Here is an 18,653-nt window from a genome sequence, read left to right on the forward strand (position 1 = left end):
AGAGAACAATGAAACAAAAACCACTGAAACCAAATCAAATTATGAGCATAAATATTTCTTTGAAACAAAAACAGCAAATGAAGTGGCAGACAGAATCAATTAAATAAACCAGTAAAATAACCAATAAAAATAATTGCTCAATTCGAAAATGTGAAAAGAAAACAAAAATATAGAGTATAGTGGAAGTCTGTCAAAAAAATACGGAATGAAAATGAAATAAAATTTATTTGGGGAGAAACATGACCACATTCAGCATCCTATCGATTCAAGAGAAACCGGAGAGAGCCCTCTTGTGGACAAGTGTTTGAAGTACATTTAAAAAAATAACTACATCTTGACATATTGGTACATCATTTTGAGTCCCTTCAAAATCATATTTAAATCTCACTTTTTAAATTGTATAAACTAGTTAATCAACATCCATGAAAACACAATGCATGCAGGTCAATTGTGTTTTCAAATTTTTTTACAGTGCTCACTGGGGGAAAAAGCTAGCAGTTTTTTGGGGCCTAAAACAGTCATTTAAGTTGGAACAACTTTAAAATATAAATTATTGACATTTGTGGCAACACTGTTAGTTTAGTACATCAAAGCAAGCAAGCTGTTTTCTCCAAAACAATGTGCTGAGTAATTTTTGCTGATATCTTTCAGGTGGGGGATAACAGAATGGATAATTAGTTTTGTAAGGGTTGTATTTTTTTGTCTTTGTTGAAAATACAGGAAAGACAATTTTCACATTTGCAAAAATATTTTGTAGAATAACCCAATTGATAAATTTGACCAAAGTTTGCCATGTAAATTTTGAGTTCACCCATTTTTTTTTTACATTATATGTACTGTACTCCTCAACAACAGTATGAAAAGTTGTCCTTGACGTGCATCTGAACCCTTTATCCAACCTTGCCCCAGTTCCCCGCACTCCCAGATTTTATTATAATTTCATTTTCCCATTCTTCCAATCTAAAGATGTTGTTCCTCCTCATTTTTTAATAATGTCCAAGCAAAGGGAGGCATGTCCCCCCGGCAGATTACTCGCTCGTCTTTGGCGTCTCGTCTTGATTACATCAGAGGAGCTGATTTGATTTGGAAGAAACCCCCTTGTTTCCCGAGAGCCCAAGCCGATCTCTTTAGACCTTGGTTGGCGTGCTGGGTTCTTGCTTTGCCGCACACAGGATGATCTTGATGAATATGATCTGAAAAAAAGAGGGAGGGAAGAGAGAGAGGATTAGGTGAAAGGATTATAATTTCCAATGATGAGGAATGATAAGAAACAATAAATCCTAAAGTAGATTTAGTTCCCAAGGAAAAACCTGTTATGGAAAACAGAATAAGAGACGGGAGCAGAGATATTAAATAGATACACAAGGCATGACCTGTTTTTAATTTTTTTTTTTCTGTCTTCATTATTCGATAGTTTACATTTCTGGAATTGCGTCACTTTCTGGCAATTCTACCTGTACAAAGTCAGCGTCAGAGAGGCCCTAATTTGATTTTACCTGACACCAGGGGGCGGGGGCAAAGCCAGTCGATCGCGATCGACCAGTAGCTCGCGCACTGGTCCCAACTGATCGCGAGAGGTGGAATGGAAATGTTAAAAAAAAAAGATTTGTGCGTGTCTGTGTCATTAATCCGACATATTTTTGTGTTAGTGTACACTGCAACCTAAGCATCCAATCAGTTTCATTTTCACAAAAAAAAAAAAATAAATAAATAAAAATAAAAATAAAAAAAAAAACAGCAGGTCACTTCAAACCTACGGATACGCGTCATCCGCATCACCGGAAGTTGTTAGCGATCAGCTGTCTGTAATTGCAGGTTGCGATTAGACCTGTTGCTACATATCTTTTTTTTACTATTATTACTGTCATTCAAAGTTTGTTTTATGTACAATTCACCGATGGCACCGGCAAAGAATGGAATCAGGAGAAGCATTTTAAAACGGGACACGGACGTACGACAGTTTCTGCACCTTACGCTGCGAAAGTTCGTCTCATGCCTCCACGTCGCGTCTTTACAAAGGTAGGCACTGATTTCCTTAACACCAACTATTGTATCTACTGTGTCGTTCACGTTCAGGGACTATTATGGCTGCTGCTCATCATGACCATTTTGTGTGTGCGTGATTATGCAGTTTTGCGCACGGCTGCGCGTGTGGGTGCGTGTAAGCGTGCACGTGCGGTAATTGGTCGATCGCGGGAGGTTGACTGGTTTGAAAAGTATATCATCTGTCAAAAAAAAAGTTTTGCACCCCCGCCTGACACTAAACTTAGACTTATAATTAGAAAGTAAATTCCATCATCACAACCCAATAATAGATACGTAGAGACTCCGCACGGTACTGTACTTTAAACCTTTCTGTTTATGCTCGTGTCAAAGTGAGATTACATGGTGTATTTGGATAGCAACGCCGATCTGTTTGGTGTTTTATAAATGATCCGCTTCCCCGGCAATGGTAAGCGCTCTGTTTTTTTACACCCCTCAAAGACACAGTGAATATAATTTACGGGCGCACCCTTGATGGATACGCGGGGGCATTGTCACATTGGGAAGCTCATAAAGCAGCAGCTGCTAATGCCTCACTGCCGGGAGGTCGCCCATGCGCGCTGTGTGTGAAATCCAGCGTGGTTAAAGACCCTTTGCCGCTCTTGGCCTTGCGGTCGGAGTGAACCGAGGCCCTCGTCACCTCGTATTCCTGACCTTGTCATCGCGTGCCGCTGGCAGCGGGCCGCGCTAACTAGGGGTCACCGCCGGGGCACGTTTCCGGGGATGGACACGTGTTTGTGTGTACGTGATGGAGGGCGGGGTGGTAGCCAAGACCGGTTCAAAAGGTACCGCGTGCCAAGAATTGTCCCAATATAGGGATGGACACTAAATCCACTTTCTTACTGGACCGAGACAATGTTCATCCCGCCCTTATCTCGAGTGGCGAGCCTCAAGTCTAGCCACCGCGTCTCCACGAGGGGAGGTTGACGCCGGCCGTCTTAACCCGGCCGAAAAGCCCTCATCTCTTCTGTTTATCCATGTGTCTTTGCTTTGGCTCGGGCCCCGTGTTGTAGGCCACCGTAGTGCCGATCGGGGTCCGCTGGCCGGCGCCCCCCCACCCTCACCCCCTCCTGCCTAAGCTGTGCTTTCACTGCAGGGCTTAGCGCCTTCAGCCCTCGCCGCTTTATGAGCAGACAGCTGGGCTAATCTGTCGGTACTCCCCTCGTCTTCTTCGGTCCTGTCCGATTGCGTCTTTGGACTCCTTTGGTTCTGTGATTGAAGTGTACTTTACTACCCCTCTGGACTGGATTGTCGTGCTTGTTTGGATGGCTGTTAAAAAAAAAAAAATGAACATCATTCACTTGTGAATGTGTCGATTTTGAGGAAATTCAAGGTTGTTTGTCGTGGCGTGTGGGCTAGAGGAGCTTTGCGGCTAATGTAGAACCTACCCTGAAGATGCAAGTCCCTCTAAAATCTGTTTATTCATTCCACCGATTGCTGTCTGATGTCTGCCAGTGCCTTTTATGAAATAGTAGCAACACTTACCGCTAAATCCCCTCAGACTTCACAGTTGGTCTTTTAGGAGCATGTCGGGGGTGAGTGAAGTCATCATTTTTTTTTTCCCCCCTCTTCCCCACGAGTGGCTGCCTTCCACATCATCTCCATCTGCATTCTTTCCGTCTTCCATTTGCATCCATTTCAACCTCGCCATCCCCTCCTCCATTCCTCTTCCTCCTCCTCCTCCTTGGCGCTGCCCTCTTCAGCTAAACTTAGAAGTGACAACAGTTGCGGGGTGACACCAAAGTCTAAATAAGACCAGAACAATAGCCCCTCTTCTTCACACCACCCCCTGCCTCATTACAGACCACGATTGTTCTCTCCATCCACTCTCGCTCTTTTAGGGAGTTTGTTAGCTATGCTAATGAAAGCTGGTGGAGCGAGAGGGGATTTGATGCTCTTTAAGCGTCCACGATAGAAAAGCATAGTCAATCATCAGAGATGGGAGGGGCGGACTCGAGTCATCCGACTTGACTCGAGTCAGGATAACAAAAGACCCAATCGTAGGGTCCCAAAAGGGTCAGGCAGACAGTTTTAAATATCAGATGTGGTCAATATTTATAATAAAAAATGTTCATGTGTGTGGGGAAAGCTGACCACTTTCGCGCTATTTGACCTCGTGGATTGTGACCTTTGGTCTTCTTCGGATACATTCGGCAACAACCATCGGCGCATACTTGGAGGTCTCTGCTCGACTTCGCGTTTTTGAGATCGCGCCTTGGAACGGAATCTTTATGTGTCGTTTGCTGTGTTGAGATTATCAGAGAATACAACCAAAAACTGTTAACATTATTTTCTCTCTTTATGTGTGGGTTCTGTCGCAGATTAAAAAAAAAAAAAAAATCTTTTAAGATTTGAAAAATCCTGACTTGTGTACCAGGCGTTAATTATTACTCTCATATACAGTACAGTGGTACCTCTACTTACGAACGTCTCTTCATACGAAATGTTCAAGTTACGAAACGCCTCAACAGGAAAATCTTGCCTCTTGTTACAAAAGAAATACTAAAGGTAAAAATTCTGTTTGGTCGGCTACTCGCAGCTCCGAGTTTCCTGAACGCTGCTCTGCCGTTGACTATTACCTAGCATCTTCCTGGCACCCCATTGGCTCAGAGGGACCTCTACCATGTGTAGATCGATAACTAGATAGATATGTGTCTATACAGCGTCCTCGTCATTCGCCTTTCGAGCCATGAGTCGTTCCGATAGTTTTACGTAAACCAGAAAACGTGTTTACCAGTCGGGTGATAGCTCACAATGCTGATGTTTGCCTTGGACGTTTTCGAAGGATTGTTAAAAGCCGACAAAAGCAAACATCCTCGGATCAGTTCTTGACAAAACGCCAGGCAAAAACCACTTCTGAGAGAGAACACGAATTAAAGAGGGCAAAAAAACGATGATGACGCAGTTAAAAGTTAAATGACCATCATTTTTCATTCTTTCCTCTATTTTTGTATTTTTACATGATGCAAAACTCTGATTTATTGTGCAATAATATAATTGTAACATGTATTTGTTACATATTTTGATGCCTTGTTATGCTTTTGGAAACATTTATCTGAATTTTGGGGGCGCTCGGAACGAATTAGGACATTTACATGGAAAACGCGTCTCAGAAAATTTTCTAGTGAAGACATTTCTTCCAGAACCAATTCCTTTTGTAAGTAGAGGTACCACAGTATAGGAGTTACCTTAGTTAACCCTTTGAGGGACAGCGGTTACTACAGTGGACGGCGTATCATGTCATCAGGTTACAGGGCGCATGAAAGGGTTAATAATACACAAGGCCTGTTTAATCGGTCAAGTTTCACCGGAGTGATGCCTTACGTCGTTTTTGTCAGCACTGCTGGGAGACAAGAAAACACACGCGTAAGACAAGACGCGGCGAGTTCAGTTAACTGGTGAGACATTCAATCAGTCAGTACGTCTGCAAATAGCCCCGGCTCCTTTGAGCCGTCGTCCAAGAGGAATTCGCTTTCTCCTTGGTGTATTAATAGTGCCCGTGCATTGTTTCCTACAGCAGCAGCACTCCTGCAATCAAAGGAAGTTGGCCTGCCAAGTATACAAATATTTTCCTTTGTCGTCCCTCCCTATGTTTAGACGACGCGTAAGAGTCGGTTCCGTGCGAGCACGTGGCGATGGATGTCGGCTTGTTTATTTGTGAGTCTGACTTTATATCGGCGGGGGGGGGGGGTTTTTTTTTGTGGTTTTTTTTTTTTTTTTTTTTTTATGATGCGGATTCTTCTTCGGTGTTTTATTTATTTTTATTTATTTCTTTTTTCCTTTTTAGTGTGACTTTTTTTTGAAACGTGCACAGTCCAGTTGTTGATGTGCTGGTATGCTATTTGATAGACAACTGGCTAATTTCTTATAATCCGTTAATAATCCGGAATATATATTTTTAATATACAAGACTGGATGTTTTTACCCTTTATCTGGCAGGGACTTGAATATAATAATAAAAATGGACGCCTAAAAATGCGATCCAATGCAATTATCAGGTTGTTGCAGTGTACCTGGTTTGCATTAGGAAGGTTCTTGAGCCAGTTGGAATGATTTGGGCCCATGGCAGCACTGGACTTGAATTCATTTTTGGGTGACCACAATTCCTCGGTTGTGTATTTGGAAGATTTTAACGACCATTTTAAGAGCACCCGTGACACTGAAAAATGGACTAAATCGATCTCAGAACAGGGTCTGATGCCAATTTGGGGTCCTCAGTGCTGGTTGTCACGCCATTGAAAATGATTCAGGGAGGTGTCCATGAACCAAATTTTTTTGGGGGGTACCCACCGACATACAAAACTGCTATTAAAAAGCATTAAATATGATGTCCAAAAGCATGAATTAAATTAAAACACCATTGGTAGGCTGCTGGTTAGCAGTTTCTGAGCTACGTTGCTACAGCTCCCAAAGGGGTCCGAGTACAGGTGTCAAACTCAAGGCCCGGGGGCCAGATCCGGCCCACCAGGTCAATTTAATTGCCCCGCGAAAGCAAATCATGAGTGTCAACTTGCTAAAATCTGTACCGAAATGTCAAATTGTCATGTGTCATAAATAATGTTGACATTTTGCAATAATTTTGTTACCCTGTTTACACTCACTTGAACAATAATTGAACAAAGTATTATAATTGACTTGACTGATTTCAAAACTACTAATCCATTCATTTGTTGTGTACAAGTGATAATTTTGTGGTTTCACTGTCATGACGACCCTCCGAGGGAAGACGCAACTCCATATTGGCCCACCGCTAAAATGATTTTGACACCCCTGACTTACAGAGACAAAAGCTAGTAAATGCAGATTTGCCAATTCCTCCAGAAACTTCAACAATGTCCCAAAATTGACACCGCTTTTAAAAAAAAGGCTGCTATGCTAGTTTCGGGTTGTCATAAGTTCCCCTTCTTCAGAATAATTCGGGGCTGTGTTGGCTGCAAACCCTTTTTTTTTTTTTTTTTTTTTTTTTGCCATGCAGCCTGCAGAGTGCTTCACATGTACTCGAGCGTACCTCTCACACGCCCACGGGCACACAGATTAGCCATCCACCACATGAGCAAAAAAATATGAGAGAAGCGGGTTAGGAGGCCCCGTGGCCAAGTGGTGGCGTGGAGGCATCATTGGTCACTTGGAGTCCGTCCGTGACTCACCAAGGGCACAATGGAATTAGTGCCATCCTCCCCGATGTGACAGCTTGCTCTGGCTAAATGGTGTAATCATCTACCCCTCCTCTCACAAACGTCCAACAGCGGATCCACACAAACGCACACACGCCTCCCTTTTGCCCTCCCCATACCAACTGGCACCGATAACATTGTCTTAAGCTATAAAAAAGATTTCTCGCTTCCCTCACATCCCTCCTCCCTCCATTGCGGTAATTATTGAATTAATGCAGATGGAGGGAGACATCTGCATGTTAAAGTGTTGGCCTCTCTCTTATGCACAGCAGATGTTCTGCTGTCATTTACTCAAATTATGCTGCATGGATACACGGAGGGAGCACGGGAGCTGGAGGGACAAAGTTACTTCCCAAGGCCACGTTGTCTCATGGTCGGCGTCAACGGCGGCCATATTCGTGTTGCACTTCTTCTTCAAGTAACCAGACATGCTCTTCTTCACTTGAGATGTCGTCTTCACAGTTGAGGGAACCAACTGTAGTTTGACATCGTACTTTTTTTTTTTCAATGTACAGCGAAACACAGTTTATCGTGTGGACTCATCCGTCCATCCATCCATCCATCCACTACTGTTTATCAGGGGTCGCGTCACGGGGGCAAGCCCATACTTCCCTCTCCCGAGCCACTTCTTCCAGCTCTTCCTGGGTGATCCCGAGGCGTTCCCAGGCCAGATGGATGACATAGTCTCTCCAGCGTGTCCTGGGTCGTCCCCGGGGCCTCCTGCTGGTGTGACATGCCCGGAACACCTCACTAGGGAGGTGTCCGGGAAACCTCCGAATCAGATGCCCAAACCACCTCATCTGGCTCCTCTTGACGTGGAGAAGCGGCTCGGCTCTGAACCCCTTCTGGATGACCGAGCTTCTCACCTTATCTTTAAAGGAGAGCCTGCGCCGATCGCTTTTCGCAGCAAGGCTCAAAAATAATAAATAAAGTTGACCTGAAAAGCAGAAGTCATCACAGGACAAGGCACCATGTCCTCTTGAAGATTATCCGTTGATTATTTTAAAGCCAGTTTGAGACGCGGAAGAGAGTCCATGTACAAGTGCGTCCCTGACCTTCTCCTTGGGATTATGCCCCAGGTTGGTTTGGCCTCGTATCTCCGGATTACGTTTGATAAAAAAAAACCCCAAAACATTCTTGTATTATTTTTTTTTCGGTGCTTATTGTATTAATACTGTCCGACGGTTCGCCCTCTCAAAGCTCAGTCCCTGGGCCTGCTTTAAAGTAATCTTCTTCCACTTGAGCTTTTAAAATGTTTTAGGGAGGCGGTCTGTCTCTGTGTTCTTTACTCCTTCATTTTTTCGTGCGCGCTTGCTTCAATCAGTTGATTAGGAATCCAAAATGAAGATGCAGATTTGCATATGATACTTGACACAACCAAAACATTTCAATGCTGACCTCATGGCATTATTTGTCTTTATGAGCTTCGATGTGACGCCTCCGTAACAGCGACAGACGCCCTCCATTGGTCGTCGAACGCCTCGCTCAGACATCTGCGTGGTCAAGAGAACACCTGACTTCACTTCCGCTTTCCCCTAGCTCAGTTTTCATTGCGCGTAAAAAGGAAATCAAGGCTTGGGGCTCCCAACCACCAAGTGTCAAGACTTCCTTTTAATAACCAAGCTCGTATTTAGTGCGCACACGAAAACAGTCATGAAGGAAGTAGCACCTTTACCGCGCTAACACAGTATTTTCTCTTTTTGGTTGATGGAAAAAAAGAAAAAAAAATTAGCATTCATGAGGCTAAACATTAGCGAGATCTAGCTAGGGGGCTATTCATGTTGATATTCTTTAGCTGATTCCTAATTTCTATCGAAGACCATAGAATTATGTTAGTATGCAGTGTCTCTCTCTCACACACACACACACACACACACACACACACACACACACACACACACACACACACAAAAACATCTTCCCGCTCCCCTACAGTATACCCAGTGGAGTCCGCGCAACTTCCTTCTATTCTCTAACCAAAAGCCTGCGAGCCAACAGATGCTTTCTCGTTATCGCAGCCAGTTATCACTCTTAACTCCTTCTGATGAGACTTTCCTTTGTGACCCAGATGTTAAGGAGTTCAATTTATCAGATGCACCGCAAGAGCAGACTGGCGGCGGGGAGGAGGTGGGATGAGTGAGCAATGAAAATATCCGCAGGCTTGAGAGATGAGATGTAATATGCCTTTTTTTTTTGTGTGTGTGTGTGTGTGTGTGTGTGTGTGTGTGTGTGTGTGTTTTGTTTTGTTTCTGGAGCAGCGGTAGCACAGTAAGGAGCTCAGCGTCTAAAGAGGCTTTGGTATAGGCGGGAAAGATGCGCCATATTACGGCGCGGACAGAAACCTGCTTGATTAATGGGTCAGGATAATCACCTCATCAAATCACTCTCACTTATTAAATCTTGTTTAATATCATAATGAGGGCCCTCCTGAGCTGCTTTGGTAAATTCCCACCCCTCCTCCTCCTTCTCTTCCTCGTCTCTGCCCGGCCCTTTCCGATTTAACAGGAAGAAGGGTGATGCCAAGCCATTCTATTCAACGGTTTTCTCATCTCAGGTTTACGTTTGCTCTACTCTGATAGCCACAAGGAATCGCGCGCACGCACACACACACACACACACACACACACAAAATGCTCTTTATCATAGCACAACAAGAGCTAGAAGCACTTCGAACCCGAGCCCGAGTGTGTTTATTCAATCTCTTATTTATGATAGATGACGCGCTAGATTGTATGATCATAAATCAAGAGTACGTGCGGTTCACGGCCTTCTTGAAGCGTGATAGCACTTGCCAAGACTTTGGTTCACTGGACTTTATGGAAACACTTGAGGTTGAAGCAATATCCAACCTGTCTCCTTTGCGGATGATTTGTGTCGTCCATCCATAGTATCCCAACATCGGCGTTACTTCTCGGATGGGGCTTTCATTTCCTTGACGTGACCTTCAGCAGCAATTCTGCTAACCAGATGATCATCCTCGGAAGAAAACAGCGCAGCGTTGTCAAATTTACCGTGTCCCATTTCTCACGGTCAACGGCTGTGACTGGGCACTGCTTTTCAAGAGACAGAAGAGCAGTTTTTCAATCCTGCTGGATTACCCAGAACATTTGTGATGTCGGATTTCGTTGAGGTTGGATTAGAGGACTCTCAAGTTTGGGTTTGACAATTACCCTAAAGATGCGTTGATTGATTTTCTTGCGAGTGCTTTGTTCAAGACGAGCGGTGGGGAGGGGCTAGCCAAGAAAATGTAGGACAAGCGTCTGCGTATGCCGTGAACTGGTCACCACTGAATCACATTTCAGGATTACTTGCAGTTTTACGAACTTGATGGATTTTGGGCTATGGGCTATCCATCCATCCTTTGACTCAGTTACAGTCCACACTTGTCACCAAGGCCATCGTACCCTGATGGTGCTTTTCAAGTTGAGGGTTGTCTGAAGCTTCACCCCAAATTCGGGGAAGGACGAATGGATTTACGATCTCTTCTGTTCGATAACTTGGCAAGGATGCCGCTAACGGCTCCCACCACCGAGCAAACTCACCCTATGGCTGAAATCAAGCCTTCGTCATCCCTGAAGACCGGCACTCGGTGGCAACAAATGGCTCAAGGTGACCACTCTAGGGTTTGCATCTTCCCCCCCTGACCCCCCTCCGAGTGCCTCCCATTTTTGTTGCCTTTATCACCGAGCAGCTGTCGTGTACCTGGACCTCACGAGTGGCGCCTGCGTCGGCACACACACACACACACACACACACACAAAATGCTCTTTATCATAGCACAACAAGAGCTAGAAGCACTTCGAACCCGAGCCCGAGTGTGTTTATTCAATCTCTTATTTATGATAGATGACGCGCTAGATTGTATGATCATAAATCAAGAGTACGTGCGGTTCACGGCCTTCTTGAAGCGTAATAGCACTTGCCAAGACTTTGGTTCACTGGACTTTATGGAAACACTTGAGGTTGAAGCAATATCCAACCTGTCTCCTTTGCGGATGATTTGTGTCGTCCATCCATAGTATCCCAACATCGGCGTTACTTCTCGGATGGGGCTTTCATTTCCTTGACGTGACCTTCAGCAGCAATTCTGCTAACCAGATGATCATCCTCGGAAGAAAACAGCGCAGCGTTGTCAAATTTACCGTGTCCCATTTCTCACGGTCAACGGCTGTGACTGGGCACTGCTTTTCAAGAGACAGAAGAGCAGTTTTTCAATCCTGCTGGATTACCCAGAACATTTGTGATGTCGGATTTCGTTGAGGTTGGATTAGAGGACTCTCAAGTTTGGGTTTGACAATTACCCTAAAGATGCATTGATTGATTTTCTTGCGAGTGCTTTGTTCAAGACGAGCGGTGGGGAGGGGCTAGCCAAGAAAATGTAGGACAAGCGTCTGCGTATGCCGTGAACTGGTCACCACTGAATCACATTTCAGGATTACTTGCAGTTTTACGAACTTGATGGATTTTGGGCTATGGGCTATCCATCCATCCTTTGACTCAGTTACAGTCCACACTTGTCACCAAGGCCATCGTACCCTGATGGTGCTTTTCAAGTTGAGGGTTGTCTGAAGCTTCACCCCAAATTCGGGGAAGGACGAATGGATTTACGATCTCTTCTGTTCGATAACTTGGCAAGGATGCCGCTAACGGCTCCCACCACCGAGCAAACTCACCCTATGGCTGAAATCAAGCCTTCGTCATCCCTGAAGACCGGCACTCGGTGGCAACAAATGGCTCAAGGTGACCACTCTAGGGTTTGCATCTTCCCCCCCTGACCCCCCTCCGAGTGCCTCCCATTTTTGTTGCCTTTATCACCGAGCAGCTGTCGTGTACCTGGACCTCACGAGTGGCGCCTGCGTCGGGTATCTTGGCAGGCCGTCTCCCCTGAGGCTTTGGATACCGGCGTGAATCAATTCTTCAAGATGACTGTCTGCATGCCGTGTTCCATGGACAAGCCCTGAGTGAAGGGCTTAAGGGGCTCTGGAACTGGAATGCTCTTTGATGGAACTGGCCGGAGAATGAGGAGGGAGGGGAGGAAAGGAAAATACAGGGGTGGGGGTTGGGGGGGGGGGAGATGGTCCTTTTGTTGTGCCAAGGAATGCTCTTGACGGAGATAACGGGGCATTGTTTGTATGCCCGTGAACTCTTTTCGGACTTGGGGTATTAGAGATGATCTGCCGCCCCGGGGCCGACGATCATCTTAGTGTCTTGGCTATTTTTGCCCAGCCTCAAGTATCTCGTTGCAGTTAACCCGCGATGAAAACCTCCGGAGATGCGACATGTGCGGGGAGCTTAGCGCCAAGGTGAGAAGATCGGGGGCAGTTGTCGTGCGTCTGAGAGGAGACGCTGTCACAAACTGGGGGGATTGATTTGCAGTGAGCAGGAAACGGTCCATCTACCTGATTTCCGCTAACTCATTCACTCCCAAAGACGTTTTTAAACGTCTTTTCAGACTTGGTCTAGAATTGGCTGGTACTGAATGAACTTTAAGGAACCCGAGACAGTGAAGATCCTAAAGCATGACAAAAAGCCCAATTGACAGCACAAAGCTAACCTCCCTCACATTGCGTCCCTCCCTTCTTTCTTCACACATCATATTTGAAAAACAATGCCCACCCCGCCTCCTTTTCCACCCCACCTTGGAGAAGGCGGGTTTATTAATAGTTCAGAGCTGAGTGCTCGGGGCGAGCAGGATGAGAAGGTTAAGAAGGAGTGGAGTTAGTGGCGCGAGCCCGGCTGCCGCAGCCATGGCGGTAGCGGCGTCTTTTTTGGAGAATGAGCCTTGCGCTCATCCCATGTCTGTATCCATTTCATGACAAATGAAATACCACAAGCCCCAGCCAGAAACAATGGCTTGTTTGGCTGGCTGGAGGCCCCATGGGGGCGGGGGCGGGAGGTTGTAAGACTGGCTTCCAGCCCCTGCAGCTGTCCCGGTTGTCACTCCTTGTCTTAAGGCTCACGCCTGACTCAACGCTCTCCGGGCCGCGGATCAAGGGGATGTGTGTCGGCACAAGTGTTTGCGGATGTGCGCGAATGGCTGGCTGGCGCGCACATCCGCAAAGTCCCCGAGAGATACGGCAAGGCGATTCTCCGCACTTAGCGGCATCTGCAAGAAAAAAAAAAAAAAAAAACAGCCCCAGACACAAAAGGCAAGGCTGTTAAGAGCGCTTTCGTTGACTCCAGGCATGAGGTCATCTGCCTTGGTTTAGCAGCCTTTGTCCCACCGCCTGATTGACAAGGAAGGGTGTGATGTCAGTGACAATTGTGGGGTCGCAGAGATCCGCGCAGGGCGGATATGTCGCCGGTAAAAATATATTCATGATTATTAGCTGAGGTTGATTTCAAGCCGTGCACTTGCGAGTGTCTCCTTTCTTTTGATGATGATGCTCTTTGCTCATTTTCATCCCAAATTATTATGTCCTTTTGTTGTGCTGTTTATATTTTAGTCAGAAGGTAGATTTTGGAACGGATTAGGGCATTTACATGGGAAACGCGTCTCTACTTACAACATTTTTGAGTTAAGAAATTTCTTCCGGAATCAATTAATTTCATAAGTAGAGGTACCACTGTATCTGTACAGAAATGTCAATTGCATCCGAACGCATTCCCATCCGAGCCCGTTCACAGTTCCCAACCTCCTCCTTTGAGTGCGACTCTTTTAATCTGTTCTGCATAACAGGTGGTAAAACTTTAATACTCGGCCTTGCCCGCCTTTGTATGCGTGTGAAGGGGCTGAAGGAGGAGGACAAATCTCTTCCTGTCTCCCCTTTTTTTGTTTTTTGTCCACCCATTATGTCTCCGAGATTAGCCTTTGCTCAAATGCCTTCTGTTCAACTAAAGTAATTAAAACATTCGAATTATGGGATTATGAACTGCTTGCGAATTAATCCAGTCCTCAATGCCCCCCGACCACCTTGCCAAATGGGTCAATAGGAAATATAATGGGCCTCTGTGATTTCTGATTCGGGGGGCCGATGGAAGAGGCAAAGAATGCCAATAATGGCTATTAAAAGCGAGAGTGTCCTGGAGGGAGCCGTGGAAAGAGAGACACAAATCCCAGACCAGCTTTGCCCCGAGTGCCATCTGTCTTGGACCCACTAGACTCGGGTTTTAGTGGAGCGGAAGCCAAAACGAGTTTCACTTTCTATCTTAAGTTTCTCGCGACAAGATGCACAGCCCAGCACAGCACTATTTATATACAATATCCAAGTGTGTTGCAGGTGTTTTTCCCCCGAGGCCAGTGATCAAAAAAAAAAAAAAAAACATCACTTAGGTTCACTTTTAGGCTCAGGGTCTGTTGTATTTTTCATGCTTAAATTCAGGGAAAGTGCCCAATCATGTCGCCTGTTTGTGTAAGTATGTGTGTGTTCATTAGTGGCTTTTTTTTTTTTTTTTTGGTTTGTTTGTGTGGCAAACAAGAGATCCAAGTTGACACAGTGACAGTTCCTCGCCGAGCGACAGAGGGGCCCTGCCATCCAACAACAGAGGCTTTGTCGAGCTGCTCCTCTTGGCTTGTTATGGACTTCCTTCTCTCTCTGTCTCTCTCTCGCTTTCTCTCTTGCCCTCTTTCGCTCCCTGTTTTGAGCGAGTCCAATTCTTGTCTGAAGTCTTAATTTGGGGCGCTGGCCAGTGGGGAGATGGAAGAGAGGCAAGGGGACCGAGGGATGGAAGAAGAGAGCAGAGAGGAGGTGCAAAGGCGGCGATGGCTGCAGACGGACGGCCCCTTTGTTCCTCCTTTCCCAGGCTCCTCTCTTGAGCCTCCGTGGCTCCAGTTGCATCGGAGCCTTCCATCCCTGAGAGAGAGAGGGAAATCTGTCCAGCTGGAATCTTTCAATTCCGCGAACCAAACACGCACTCGCCGCAGAAGTGAGCACGAAAAGAAAGAACGAGGTGATAGATGAACGAGGAGGGACGAGAAGAGACACAAAAAAATCAGACATTTGGGCTAAGATACACATGTTGACCACTAGGTGTCCACTGCTGCCAGGCAGCCTGTGCCAGTGGCTCCGCTGCGGAACACCACAGCGGCTTCTTAGACATCCATATCAAACAGGATGTTAATTGCAAACGCGCGGGAGCGCTCCATCTGGTTTGTTTTTGATAGATGTACCCCACCGATTAAGGACTTACAAATTTTCCGTCTTTAAATCATTATTGTGGAGCGCTGGGTAGGTAGCATGTAGTGCCAAGGTGACCGAATCCGGGTCATCTGTCAGCATCCTGGTCAAGAAAACCGTCTGGAAATGAAGATGAGTGTTTTATTTGCGAGGGAAATTGGGCCCCACATATTGGTGTCCCACCTGGAAGCAAACCGGGGACCGTTTCGATGTGTGGGTGTGAACCGCTTTATCACCATGATGTATTGAGCAACTTTGAGACCCCAGTTGTTACGTGGTACCCTTTGGGTTAGAGTTTTGGTCAGTGATTTTGGAGATATCTCTTGGAGTAGGATTTGGTTGTTTCCTTTGGGGTGAAAGTTTTACCCAGCATCCCTTGCGTGAGGTGGTGAACGTCGACTTAGGGCGTTGCTCTACGAGAACAGCTAAGCTAGCCTAGCCGAGACAACAGCTAAGCTAGTTGAGATGACACGACGCTCGAGGTCGGACGGACACGCTCTTTTGTAATCTGTGTTTTTCCTTTTTCCTTTTTCTGTCCACATATATATCTTTCTACTACAACACTCGTCTCGTCCATGTCGTCTTTTTTCGTTCCACTGGGGTTTAGCAAGTGTGATTATAAAGAGACGAAAATCTCTTTCCACATTTCAAATGGCAGCAAAACTAGCAACCGACGTTTGGCCGCACATTAAAACTAGTTTCAGATCCCCGCTCACTTGCCCGCGCAAGTTCGGCATGTTTGGCCTCGTCGCTTGGTGTGTGGTGGTCCTTAGAAGTCCGGGTTCTGGGTTTCAAGTCCTAGTATCAGGTGGCACCCCCAAGGGTTAGGGTTCGGGCGGTAGTTACGGTGAGGTGGCATCTTGAGAGTGGGGGTTTGGTTTATGGGCTTATGTGGTACCACTGCTAGGAAAAGCTTACTTCCAGGAAATAAGTACTCAATAGTCTTCCTGTTGTGAGATGGCAGTACAGCTACCACCACTAATACAACTCCTACCACAGTATTACTTTTAGTCCTTCATCGTGACGCGTTACATAAAAGTACTCCTGAGACACGATGCGGGCACTCTGTGGCGAATCGAAAAATGTTCTTGAACCTGAGCATGTGATAAGTGACTGCCGGGGAAGGCGGGGTTGGCGTCAGCGGTGGCGGTGGGGGGGGGACCTTGGGGACCGTGTCAACGTTTTCTGTGCCGGAGCAGGGACAAACATTGGGCAAACATTGGGAAAGGCTGGTAGCCTTTTGAGATAGTCGGCTGTTGATCTAAGACTGAGAAGCTAAAGTCCGCTATCTCCCGTCCGATACAACAGCCAAGGTCTTGCTGACACACAGTCACAGAACAAACACGGATACCTGAAGACAATGACCTTTGAACCGCCCCCGCCGCGGAACAAAACAGGAAGCGGGGAAAGTGACTCCGGGCCACTTCCTCCCCCCTGCGGGGCCAAGAAATGAATCAGGTGGAATGATTGTTAGTCCACGAGTAATAAAAGCCGCGCAAGTGTGCACACATTGTCCAGGAGTGGGTAGCACAGATGTGGTATGTGCGTACGAACGCGTTAGCCCGCGCGTGCGCGGGCGTGAGCGTATAAGGCAAAGAGAGGGAGTCTTCAGATGTAGCGACAGATGGTATTTGATTACAGAGCAGACGGTCGGTGTTGTACAAAGATGCTGTCTCAGCCCCAACCTAAGGAGCCGCTTTAGCCTCCGGTGAAGGCAAAAGCGGAGGGGGAGGCAGGTGGAGGACAAGAGGGAAAAGGAAACAAAAAAAAAAAAAAGAAAAGACTCAAAAGCAAAGAGCGAAGCAAAGACACACAAAAGAAGCAACTCCAAAAATGAGCATCAAAGCAAAAAAAAAAAAAAAAAAGACTAAAAGCGGTCGGACAAGAACAAAAGGAAAGAAAAGGAACCAGAAAAGCGGGCCGACGTGGTGGAAAGTACAATAAGGTCGTGATGAGTAAACCGGTAAATGATGCACAGAAATAGATGTCTTACAAATGAGAACCGTGAGCAAAAAATATTTTGGGGGAAAAAGGATAACAAATATTTTGGGATACACTTTCTTGTGCTACCGAATTCAACCTTAAAAAGTCCCGAAATACAAATCCATAAGATTTTAGCCACCTTATTTTGCAAAAAGAGCTCATGAAAAATTCGTGAAGTGACAAGAGGTTTTCAGCCGGTTTGTTTCGCTTCAAGAGAATATTCGAAACACCCGTCACGTTTTGTTGATTGCTCTCTGGCTTTCATCGACGGACAGTGTCGCTGTGTTTGTGCGCGTGTATGCTTTGTTGTGATGATGATGATGAATTGAGCTCGTCCAACGTGGCCTCCGTCTTTCACGGCGCAGCCAGAAATGCTATCGCGAGTGAGTGACTTTGCGTCATCGACGAATTGGAAAATAATCGGGTGCTCCCAACACGGAGCAAAATTTCAAGTGAGAAAATGAAATACAATCTCAGGGGAAAAAAACCCCAAAAAAAAAACAAAACCTCACCACCCAACCCGGATGTCAGTTTTTTTCCTTTTTATTTCCATTTTTTTGAACTCATTTTTCACAAGCTTTGCATATACACTGCACATACATTCAGTTCAGAGAGGGTGAAGAAGGCACAAAAGGCAATTTGACTACTGGTTGTGTTTGGACCGCGACAAAGCAATTAAGAAGGGTGTGGAAGGGGCTGGGGGGGCGGGGTCGGTGAAAAAAAAAAAAGAAGATTCTCAGGAGAAAACACCAAACGACTTCAAACTCATTTTGGGCTTCCGAGCCTATCTTCGGCCCCCGTCGGGAAACGAAAGAAAAACAGTTTGAAAATGTCCAGTTAGCTGCCAAGACCCTTCCCATGTTTATATATATTTTTTAAAATTCACTTTTAGGTTGGATTAAATTAAAAAAAAAAAAAAAAAAGTTTGATCTACTTAATGAGATGCAATCCAGCCTTCCCTGGTTGAAAAAAAAAACAACATTGAATAAATTAGGATAAATTAAACCAATAAATTACACACAATCTGCAGGACATAATTCACATGCGCGCCCCCCCCCCACCCCCTCCCAGAACGTTGCTAAATTATACAAAGGCGGCATCTCTCACTTTATAAGTCCACCTCATGGATATTTACATAAGAAATGTGAGTAATAATAATAATCATAATGATGATAATAATAATAGAAAGATTAACTAGTGAAAGCATAAAGGTGGTGGTTGGGGGGGGGGGGTGACCAAAATCCTTTTCAAGCAGGTCAGCAAACGGATCAGAGGAAATGATGGCGACACGCACGCACGCACGCACGTCGCCAGCGCTTAATGAGAGTCATTTACA

General features: G+C 45.8%; 1 long non-coding RNA gene across 1 annotated transcript in view; it reads left to right on the forward strand.

Moving 5' to 3' along the window:
- Positions 1–1,744: 1,744 nt before the first annotated feature.
- LOC109518074 (uncharacterized) overlaps positions 1,745–18,653 on the forward strand; it is a 20,352-nt gene continuing 3,443 nt past the window's right edge. Inside the window, exon 1 of the long non-coding RNA XR_002168655.1 lies at positions 1,745–2,019. This is a non-coding gene — a long non-coding RNA (uncharacterized LOC109518074). The remainder of the gene's footprint in view (positions 2,020–18,653) is intronic.

The sequence above is a fragment of the Hippocampus comes genome, unplaced genomic scaffold (genome assembly GCF_001891065.2).
Source record: "Hippocampus comes isolate QL1 unplaced genomic scaffold, H_comes_QL1_v1.1 scaffold126, whole genome shotgun sequence".
NCBI lineage: Eukaryota > Metazoa > Chordata > Actinopteri > Syngnathiformes > Syngnathidae > Hippocampus > Hippocampus comes.